This window comes from Diabrotica virgifera, chromosome 1 (assembly GCF_917563875.1).
Source record: "Diabrotica virgifera virgifera chromosome 1, PGI_DIABVI_V3a".
NCBI classification, from domain to species: domain Eukaryota; kingdom Metazoa; phylum Arthropoda; class Insecta; order Coleoptera; family Chrysomelidae; genus Diabrotica; species Diabrotica virgifera.
Window position 1 is genome coordinate 255,194,026 of NC_065443.1, and position 11,882 is coordinate 255,205,907.

The window sequence follows — 11,882 nt, forward strand, 5'->3', positions numbered from 1 at the left end:
ATAAACGGATGACTTTCAAATTTTTCTAGAAAGGGAAATATCCCACTTTCAACAAACGATGCCGTCTGAGAGACGGTGTGTTAGTACTTAAGGGTTAAGTAAAATTTTAAAATTAAGAGAAAATTGGGCGATAACAGGTTAATTTCTTACTATATTTAGAATCTAATTATGAAAATTTATGACGCGTTTTAAACCTTTTTTCGTAATTCATAAAGCATTTTCCCTAAGGGGACGCAAAACAATTTACTTATCCACTACTCTCTCGTTGCCCCCGTATTTTAGCAGTTTCCTTAAAGCGCAGAATAAAAAAATATAAAATGTTGTTCTTGTTAAAATTAATGAATGAAAATGGCCCCAAACATTTGGGCTGCTCGTTCCATTGTCCGTTAATATTTGTGGGAATAGAAAACTTCAAACAACTCCAGGAAGTTTTTAGACGATATCTAGGAAATAAGAGAGCTGAATAAATTCACCAGACTTCAGCAGTTAGAAAAAATATGAGGCTTAAAAATAGTCATTAATTATTTTAAATACCTAATATTATTTCAAAATTTTTAAAATCTTATAAAATTAAGATAACAGAAAAAAACTAGATATCCGGATTGTTAAGTTGAAAGCTTTTAAGGAGAGTAATTTACTATTCTATTTGGGAAATAAGCCACAATTTAACAAAAAAATGATTTTATTGACGTTTCGACTTCCACCTCGGACGTCTTTATCAAAATACAAAATATTTTTAAATTAAACAAAAATGTTGCTTATCCTTCCGATGACCAACCTTTTTTTGTTGACCCCAGGTCAAAAATGTCAAAAATGACAAACAACAAAAAAAATAAAGTTTTTTTTAATTTTTAATTTATTTTTGGAATGGATTTTATGTCATTCAGCCAGTCACAAAATGAGTATTAGTGTCATGTGTAGTGTGTATGTTGAGTAAGTGTCTTGTTACTTTGTAAAGTCGACGTTATTAGCGTAAAACTACTTGTAATTACACATAATAGACGCTATTTTACTAAACTTCAACTTCAGAATATATTTTTTATTCGTAAAATATAGGGAATTTTTTTTATTTCAAAATATGAGGATATCTAGAATGATATTAAAGTCAAATAAAAAAATAATGAGTTAAAAATTAAAAATACTTTGGAATTTATGAAAGAAAAACATACGCTGGGGTCACAATTTCCCCCGCTTGGTCACCCGAAGGTTAGTAAAAAAATTCTATTCATAATTTAATTTAATCTTACTCATTTATATCGGCAATTGAGACATAGTTTTATTATATATTTTAAAGTAGAAGAGTTTAAAATGATATTGCTAATATTTATGAGTTGCGTTCCTCGGACCACTTTATTGAAAGATAGAAAAACCAGGAAAAAACCTTATGATACTATCCCGACATTGTAAGTATTTGCTCTTACATTCAGTTTACTCTCAAAGCTAAGTAGGATGCGGTTACCCATACTAAAAGAAGAAGTCAATAGAAAGAAAATACCATGATTAGAAAATAACATATCGAGAATAGTACATAATTTATATTTTAGTATTATTTATATATCTATGTATTATTAACCTTATTTATAATTTAAAATACATACATAACATACTTATAAAATCAGAGGTTGGTATTAGGTTTGAGAGTAAACTGAATGTAAGACCAAATACATACTTACTTAATCGGGATAGTACAATGAGGTATTTTCCTGGTTTTTTCTCGTGATTTACTATGGAATCACTAACACGAGAATTTCACTGCCACCATTGCATGTGGTTGTCTTTTCAAAGACAAATCACATGCTATGATTTTTTTTGTGACGGATATTCTTGAGTTAAAGTTGATTTCATGTAATCGAATGAACTATCTTTCAATAAAGTCCCAGGAATGCAACTCATAAATATTGGCAATTTCATTTTAATGTCTTCTACTTAAAAAAAACTAAGTTTTTAATCTAATAGCACATAAAACAATATCCAAAAATTATATTCTACATCCTACCAGACTGAAAACAATGGGAACCTTCAGGAACAAAGGAAGATGAGGGAATATTAAAATTTATAATTCACGTCCCATCTGCTCAGCGCGTTAAAGTTCCAACGAGAATGAATCCCTTCGTACTCCAATCAGAGTAAACATATCAATCAAAAATGAATAACCATTTTCAATTTCGTTGCAACACGAAACTACAGCCGCATCATTATTCCAGTTCAATCTGGTGTGCAGCAAGCACCTCTACCGGTTTCGAAACGTATTAGTCTCTCATCAGGAGGCACATATGCTGCTCTCTCTGACCCAACTAGGACAAACCCCGGCGTGCAGTCACGGATTGAAACGAACGAAATGGCAGGGATGCCCTAGCGGCAACTGCTAGCAAAACACTAAGTTTTCAATCTAATAGCGCATAAAATAACATCCAAAAATGATATTCTACATCCTACCAGACTGAAAACAATGGGAACCTTCTCTGGTAACACCTTCGAGGCCTCTACAATTTGCAAGCCATAGCATGTTCCTTAGTCTCAGCAAGCCAATGCATCTTCCTTAGTCTCAGCATACGTTATGGCTTGCAAATTGTAGAAGCCTCGAAGGTGTTACCAGAGAAGGTTCCCATTGTTTTCAGTCTGGTTTTTGCTAGCAGTTGCCGCTAGGGCATCTCTGCCATTTCGTTCGTTGCAATCCGTGACTGCACGCCGAAGTTTGTCCTAGTTGGGTCTGAGAGAGCAGCATATGTGCCTCCTGATGAGAGACTAATAAGGTTCGAAACCGGTAGAGGTGCTTGCTGCGCTCTCTGATTGAACTGGAATAATGATGCGGCTGTAGTTTCGTGTTGCAACGAAATTGAAAATGGTTATTCATTTTTGATTTATATGTTTACTCTGATTGGAGTACGACGGGACCATTCTCGTTGGAACTTTACCGCCCTGTAGATAATAATAATCACTATAACGTAACAATTGGTAATAACTCAATTGAACTAGTAAGTAATCTAACTGGAACCCTAGTACAGAAATAAAAAGTACAATTGCCATTAAGCAAGAAAAATTTTTATTATTTTTAAGAAACTCCTGTGCAGTCATGCTCTAAATTTGGAACTTCGCATAAGAATGGTTCGATGTTATAATATTCCCAGTACTACTTTACGGGGTTGAAGCATGGACCCTGACAAAATCGCTTTTAAACAACCTAGAAACATTTGAGATCTGGGTCTACCGCCGTATTCTGAAGATCAGTTGGGTAGAAAGAGTCACAAACGAAAGGGTTTTGCAACGTTTGAATAAAAGTTGCAAAGTAGTAAACACAGTTAAAAGGCGCAAATTGGAATACTTTGGTCATATAATGCATCACCCAGAAAAATAATATGACGTACTTTACCTTGTCATGCAAGGTAAAATAATGGGAAAAAGAAGTGTGAGCCGCCGTACAACTTCTTGGCTTAAAAACCTACGCCAATGGTTTGGGAAAACTAGCACTGAACTATTTCGTGCTGTAAATAAGACCATGATTGTTAATATGCAGGGCAATAAGAGCCAACGATCGTCAAGCGGTGGCGGCACCTTAAGAAGAATTAATTCCATGGTAAATCACGAGGAAATAACTTTATGATACTATCCCAACATGGTAAGTATTTGGTCTTATAAATTTAGTTTACTTTCAATATTAACACCAAACTCTGATTTCATATGTATGTTATTTTAAAATATGAATCATGTATCCTTCATATGTTATTGACTTACTAATTGAGGTGTTTCCTTTTTATTATTTTCATCTTTTATAATAAGTAACCAGATCTTCCTTTATAAAAGGCTTAACATTTATCAAAATCCCTTTAAGGGCTACATCACAGAAAGTTTTCGATATTTAAAATATCATCATCAATGTTTTAGAACTGGTTGATCACAAGCTGAGCCACTAATAGTCCAGAGAAATAAGGTTTTTGTCGGGACACTTGAACAGCCAGTTTGCAAACGGATTTTTTGGATACTATATACCTAAAACATTATAAAAACAAAAACGGCCGTCACAGTTCGGACGAGAATTTTAGTTATTAACAAATAAGCGTCAAAATGGCAGTTTTTCCGTTTAAATCGCTACAGGTAAAAATAGGGTAATTAAATATCTTATTTAGAGTATTCATCTTTTACCAGATGATCAAAGGTTCAAAATGGTAGTTTTTGAATTTTAGTCCGATCATTTGTTGCTTCGCTAATTGCAAAATAAGACTAAAATTTCGAAAATAAAAAATTTGCTATAACTTTTGTGAAAATGAACTTAAGACTTTAATATTGCAAAAAAAGTTGAAACAGGTAGTGTGTATCATGCAAAAAAAAATTCAAGACGATTCGTCAATTAGTTTAAATTTTATTCAATTTGTTTATCCCAAAGAGCCTTTTTTTTGCAATGTTAATGTTCAGAAAGAATGGAAGAAGGCGAAATACCAAACAAAATATTCAAACAGATGCCAGTAGGAAAAAGAACAAGAGGAAGACCGAAGCTGAGATATTTAGAACAAATAGAAAATGATATAAAAACCTTAAAAATAAAAAACTGGAGAAAAAAAGCACGAAACAGATCAGAGTGGAGAAGAATCCTGGAACAGGCCAAGACCCAGAAAGGGCTGTCGAGCCAATGATGATGATGATGATGTTCAGAAAATAATAATGATACAGCAATTCTGTGGAAACCACATGAAAGAAGAAGACTTATGTTTTCACAGAATTTAATAAAATCCATAAAAAGTCATTTTTATCATTCCGAGAATATTTTACTAAAGTAGAGTCATTTTTGGCTTAAAAACAATTTGAATAGCTATGTTAATATTGACTGTAGAGTAAATCTACTTTGGGATTTCAAAAGCTGGTATTCTTACACGAATAAGTCAAAGTTAGCCACTTTTATTATTTAATTCAGTTACTTCTATATATATAAAATAATTCTCCTGTAACAATGTTACGTTACCATACTCCTCCGAAACGGCTTGATCGATTTTAATTTTAATCGAAATTTTACACGTATATCCTGTAGGACTGAGAATAAGTTTTAACCTATTTTCATACCCATAATTTATAAGGGGTGTATAATGTAATAAGAGGTATATAATTTTTTTTATTTTTTGGACAAAGTTGTCTACCTTAATTTTATATGGTGTAGAATTAAAAAGTACATACAACCCTTAATTTTCACTCTTATATCACTAACCCCTATTTTTTAATACCCATCTATATATTTACATTTACAAAATTCTCCCGTAACAGTGTTAGTTGCCATACTCCTCCGAGACCGCTTGACCGATTTTTATGAAATTATATATGTATATTTGGTAGATTTTAGAATCGGTCGTAATCTATTTTTCGTATACCTGAGTGATAATGGGGTTTCCCATAACATTTTGTAATGTTAGATGGGGATATGTGTACTAGTGATGTAACGAATGTCATTTTTTGAACATTCGCGAATACGAATGCGAATATCTGCTACCGATATTCGCGAATGCGGATGCGAATGCAAATATTCAGTTTTTTTTTAAATTTGTTTCTATTTTTGTAATGTTTCCTAAATTTTTAAAGAAAAGTTAATTGATTTTAGGGTAAATCAATCTGAATTTTAAGCTTTATTACATAATACCAAATAATAAAAAAAGTGAGGGCTGATAATGTGATTATACAAGGTTAAGTTCTATCTATCTATTGCCCTTCATTTGTCCAAAGTTGAACGTATGCCTCCCCCTTATTTTTCCACTCTTCTCGGATCAGTGCTAATGCTGTCGATTTGGTCCCTGCGTATCTTTTTTGGTCATCCGACCATCTCGTCTGTGGTCTGCCCCTTCCTCTTTTGTAGTCCCAAGGTCTCCAGTGAGTTATCGCTTCATTCCATCTTCCGTTTCTTTGTCTGCTGTTGTGTCCTGCAAATTTCCATTTGAGAGTAGCTGGATGTTTGAGGTTAAGTTACCTTTTCTTAATAAAAAAGATGAGAAGTGAATAGATTTTGATTTTATTAACCTAATATTATCTCCAAATTATTTTTTTTTCTGGTTTTCATATTCGCCAAACATTCGCACAAATTTCGCGAATGCGGATGCGAATGCGAATATGCAAAAACATGCGAATATTCGCGAATACGCATATTCGTTACATCACTAATGTGTACATAACGTATTCTACAAGACTACGAGTATATACAAATTAAAAAAATGATCAAAATCCATCAACAAGCTCCGGAGATATTAATTGCAGCATATGTTTGAAGAATCAATTTCATTTTTTGAGTGCACGGATTTTAATAATTCTCTTTACCGACCACGAATCGATTTCGTTAGGACGTAATTTTTAAACCTTTATTAACCACTTTGTTGAAGTTTAAAGTTTACTAAAACTTTTACACATAAACCATATACTTTGAACTTCAAAATGGCGCTAGTTATGTAGTTGCTTAATTGTTATAAACAAAGTAGCTGTAAATTAAATAAAAAAAGTGGCTAATTTCAACCGTAATTAACCTAGGCAAAAATATTTTTTCTTGAAAATTCGTGTAAGAATACCAGATTTTCAAATCCCAAAGTAGTTTTAGTCTAGAGTCAGTATTAACAAAGGTATTCAAATTGTTTATAAGCCAAAAATTTTTTTTCTCTGATTCTGGCCTTGGTTTAGAACTAGAACCTTTAGCCACGTAATTGTATAACTTATCACTAACTCAGGTGTAATGTGTAGTGTGTGTGTTGAGTAAGTGTCTTGTTACTTTGCAAAGTCGACGTCATTGTCTTTACAAAGAGATGCTAATTGTATCCGAACGTCTGCGGTCCCTCCGGTAAGTACCGATCCCACAAGGACAGAAACTATTTTCATTTGTTAATTTATAATAAATGAAAAAATTTCTGATCCTGATAAGTCAAAAATGACTCTACTTTAGTAAAATATTTTCGGAATGATAAAAATTACTTTTTAATGATTTTTTAAAATACATTGGAAACATAAAGCTCGTCCGCTATAACTTTTCCCATGCGTCACGATTCATTTTCAAACAAATCAAGTCAAAAAATAAAGTGAAACGAACGTCGATGTGTATATGCATTTTGTGTATACTATATATATATATATATATATATATATATATATATATATATATATACTACACATATCGGCGTGCGATTCACTTTATGTTTTGACATAATTTGTTTGAAAATGATTCGTGACGCATGGGAAAAGTTATAGCGGACGAACAATAACTATTCTTCTTTCACGTAGTTTCCACAGAATTGCTATATCATAATTATTTTCTGAACAATAACATTGCAAAAAAGCTCTTTGGGATAAACAAATTAAATAAAATTTAAACTAATTGACGAATCGTCTTAATTTTTTTTGTCCATTTTATGGACTGTTTGACTAAACTTTTCGTGCAATATGAAAGTCTTAAGGTCATTTTTTGCACAAGTTATAGCAAATTTTTTATTTTAGAAATTTTAGTTTTATTTTGAAATTTCCGAAGCAACAAATGATCGGACTAAAATGCAAAACTGCCACTGTAAACCTTTGCTTATCTACTAAAAGAACGCTAATATAAATAAGATATTTAATTACCCTATTTTTACCTGTGGCGATTTAAACGAAAAAACTGCCATTTTTGACACTTATTTGTTAATAACTACAATTCTCGTCCGAACTGTGACGGGCATTTTTGTATCTATAATGTATTAGATATATGTATAGTACTCAAAAAACCCATTTGCAACCTGGCTGCTCAAGTGTCCTGAACTTGGTATATTTCTGCTTTATTTCCCTGGCGTATAAAGAAATACCAGGTTATGAACCCTTTAAATTGTATAAACATTTGTTATATTAGCATAGTTGCTTAAAATTTCAAAGGATGGATTAAATTTATAAAGATTTGGCCCTTAGGTACAGCATGACACCCCCATCACGTGGGTTGCTAAACCTTAAGAATCCAATCTTTATAAATTTAACCCATGCTTTGGAATTTTAAGCAACTACGCTAATATAACAAATTTTTATACCATTTAAGGAGTTCATACCCTGGTATTTCTTTGGTGGCCCATCTTGTGACCAACCAGCTCTAAACAGTGATTATATGAACTGTGTAGATGCAAAATTCACATTGTCCAAATTTTCATATTTTCAGTTATGTATATCAATGAATTCGTCTTTTCAAGGCGAATCGAACCGTGATAATATTTGGAAGCAAAACTGACATTTTAATATCGAAAAACCATACTGAAAATGGAGTTCTGAAACATAAGTCACATTATCCAACACATGATTTGCAGTAAAATTAACATTCTCCAATTCGACCAATCAGAGTGCGTAGGGCGCATCACGTGAAAGTCGTCACTCTGGTGATGTTTTGTCAACGGTTTTTTGAATCTCACCTCACTTGTTGAGTTTACATTGTGCTTGTTAAAGTTGATTAACGCTTTTATGATTGTGATTTAAATAATAGGACTTTTATTACTAGTTAATAAACTAAATAGACCAGGGTAATAAGATAGAAGTAGACCATGTTCGGGACACTCAAAAATCCAGGTAGCTGACTACTTCTTTAGTTATTGTATACCTATAGGATGAAAACCTACCTGTTTCCTGCCTAGAGTTTGCGTTTGTTTTTTAATTATTAACAATTTAATGCAAAAATCGCGATTTTTTCGATTTTTTGCACCCCTTTCAAAAACTAAATAGTTGACATAAAATTACAAAATTTAATTTTTTAGAACATTAAAAAACCTTCAAAATGTAGATTTTTGAAATTTAAAAAGTTAATTTGTTGCTGCGCAAACTGCAAAATAAATGAAAATCGTTATTTGTTAATAACTTTTACTAAAACTACCTTAGAACTTTAGTGTTTCACCCAAAGTTGTGTATTAGGGCACTTAACAAACCCTCAAATTTGAGACCGATCCATTAATTAGTTTAAGAGTTATTCTAATTGTTTATCTCAGAGACCTTTATTTTGCAATAACATAAGACAAAAGATAATGAAGATAGTGCAATTCTGAGTATGCCAAATGAAAGTAGAAAAGTGATACTATCAAAATATATTAAAAAACGATAAAAAGATTATCTAATATAGTCAAAAATCCTAATGCTAAATTTGTGAAATTTTGTAGATTAAAAACATTTAGAATAACTTTAAAAATATTGTCTGTAGAAAAAGTAATTTTACATATTACAAAAGCTGGTATTTTACACGAATTTTTAAAAATGTGGTTTAACTGGCGACTAGTCGTGGTAAGTGAAGGGGGAGCTGGGAGCTGACAAGTGCATGAGTTCAAAAACTAAAAAAAGCAACTTAAAACTACTATCATTTTCTATATCTCGGGATCTACTGTTCTTTAAAATGGCATTGATGAGATTCCTTAATTATTATATACAAATTAGCTGTGAACTAAAAAAAACATATGGCTAACTTTGTTCCAAATGAGCCCAGGCTAAATTTTTTGATTTGGAAATTCGTGTTAAAATACTATCTTTTCGAATATATAAAAAGATTTTTTCTACGGACAACATTTTTAAAGTTATTCTAAATGTTTATAAACTACAAAATTTTAAAAATTTGGCATTAGGATTTTTGACTATGCTAATCATTTTTTTATCTTTTTTTAATAAATTTTGATACTATAACTCTTCTACTTTCATTTGGCATACTTTTGCTCTCTTTATTATTTTCTGCCTTATCTTATTGCAAAATAAAGGTCTCTGGGATAAACAAATAGAATAACTCTTAAACTAAGTAATGGATCAATCTCAAACAAGGAAAAAGAAAATAAGTCACGAGAAGTGGAATCGAAACAAATCTGAATTGGCAAGGTTAGTTGTTAGTAGTCTACAGTCTAAAGCAAAGTTCAAATATTTTGCATCATAACTAAGATTATCCATGAGATTTTGGTGCAAAACTCACAGTTAACAAAACTCACATTGTCTGAATTTTAAATTAAATTTACAAAACAATCTTCATTAAATACACCCATAAAGTTTATGCAAACGGTTGCTATTACTAAAAAGTTGTTACACAAAAAAAATTGAAGGATTATACCATGGCCTTCAATAGTAAACAGTTTTTATCATTTTTCAGAAAGTTGAGAACCGTGGAAAATGGGAATTCTGCATCTACAACATTCATATTTTAAATATCAAAAACGTTCTGTGTGTTGCCCTTAAAGGGATTTTAATAAATTTTATACCTTTTATAAAGGATTTTTCATTAAATTTTGTGCTTGATGATGTACAGCCAGCTACAGGAAAATTCTTTCCTTGTACATTTTTTAAAGTCATCTACTTTAAAATGTATACTAATATATATGTCTCAATTTTCATGTATGAATAAATCAGATAAAATCAAATTATTTGAGGAAATTCTTACTAAGAAACAAAAACAAAATGTGTTTAATTTATTAATGTTTTTTATTCAGAGGACGATTTCCGAAGTGGAAATTGAAATGTCAAATAAAATTAATAACCAAATAAAATAATAAATTGTATTGAAATGCCAAAAGAAAAGAGTTTCGTATCCGGAAGAAATTTTTTTTCAATATTGTGGCAGTCAGTGTGTTACAGATCTATAGCAATATGTCATACCTTGTATAAAGCAGATCGAACGGTTTCAATTCAGAAGATTGTTTCAATACCAGTTTATATTTTTTTAATTAAATTTCCCTTATACTCTGGGCTAATTAGCAAAATACAAGGAAAAGTTATTTACCAGCAATTTTATTGCTGGAATCGAATCTTATGATTGTATATATTAATAATATAGGTATGCAAAGTCCGCAGATAGTGTGCTACATTTTTTTGTAAACAAAATGGCGCCCGAAAATCGTGTTTTTTTTTCAATTTTTGCTCTATAACTCCAATGATTTTAACTTTACACCAAAAACATCAAAATAAAAATTCACCGTAATTAAATTTTGCATAGAGACGTGTTTTTCCCGATTTATTTTGACGAAAATTTTTCCACGGAAAATGCGGGGTTTTCCAACAAAATCTTTAATTTTCAACTAAAATTTTATATACGCAATTGTTTATCAATAATTAAATTGCTGGGTAATATAAAAGCTCTTTTCGTATAGATTAAAATTCCAAAAGCCGATGGAAACTGAATAAACAGTTTAGCAACAACTGAAATATTAATTAAAAATTTACGGTCGCTATAATAACCACAATAACTAAGATACATAAAAATATCTATGAGTTTTGTGTAAAAAGACCGTACCTCACTAATTTACTTTACAGAATTTAGGGGAGTGCATTTAGATTTTCACTTCGGAAAAAATCAAACAAGATAAAACTTTTTGTAATTTCATTAAGAAATGTTTAATAAACAACATATCAAAAAGTTCTACTCGAGAAGTGGGTGCTTCATTTTTTATTAAACAAATGAACAGCGAAGTTAGATGTTTTTTTAAATAACTACAAAAATATAATTTTTAGGAAAAAACTGACTTGACCATTGAAAAATTCAGAAAATTTTACAAAAAAAACCTTATATAAAGATTTTTCTAAAATTAAATCTCTAGCTTCTGTAATTTTTTATTTATAACGCTAAAGTCACCCTTCTCACACACATTGGCGCACTGTAAACTAGCGTTGAAAGAAGTGCACGGTTGAGTTTTTTAAATGTAATTCTTTAACTAATAGATCAAAAGAAATTATACAAATTGGACATGAAAGAAGATGAAATAAGCTATCTTATGGTTGTAATAAAAAGAAATAAAATGTATGGACATAAGTATGGTGTGGGCGGAAAATGAGCCTTACATGAATTTTGTTTAAAATGATTTAAAAATGTGTAACTAATACAATTTTACTTATAAAACTCTCAAATTTGCACAACTTACCTCTCAATCAACTTACTAAACGATATTTCATTTAAAAAAAAT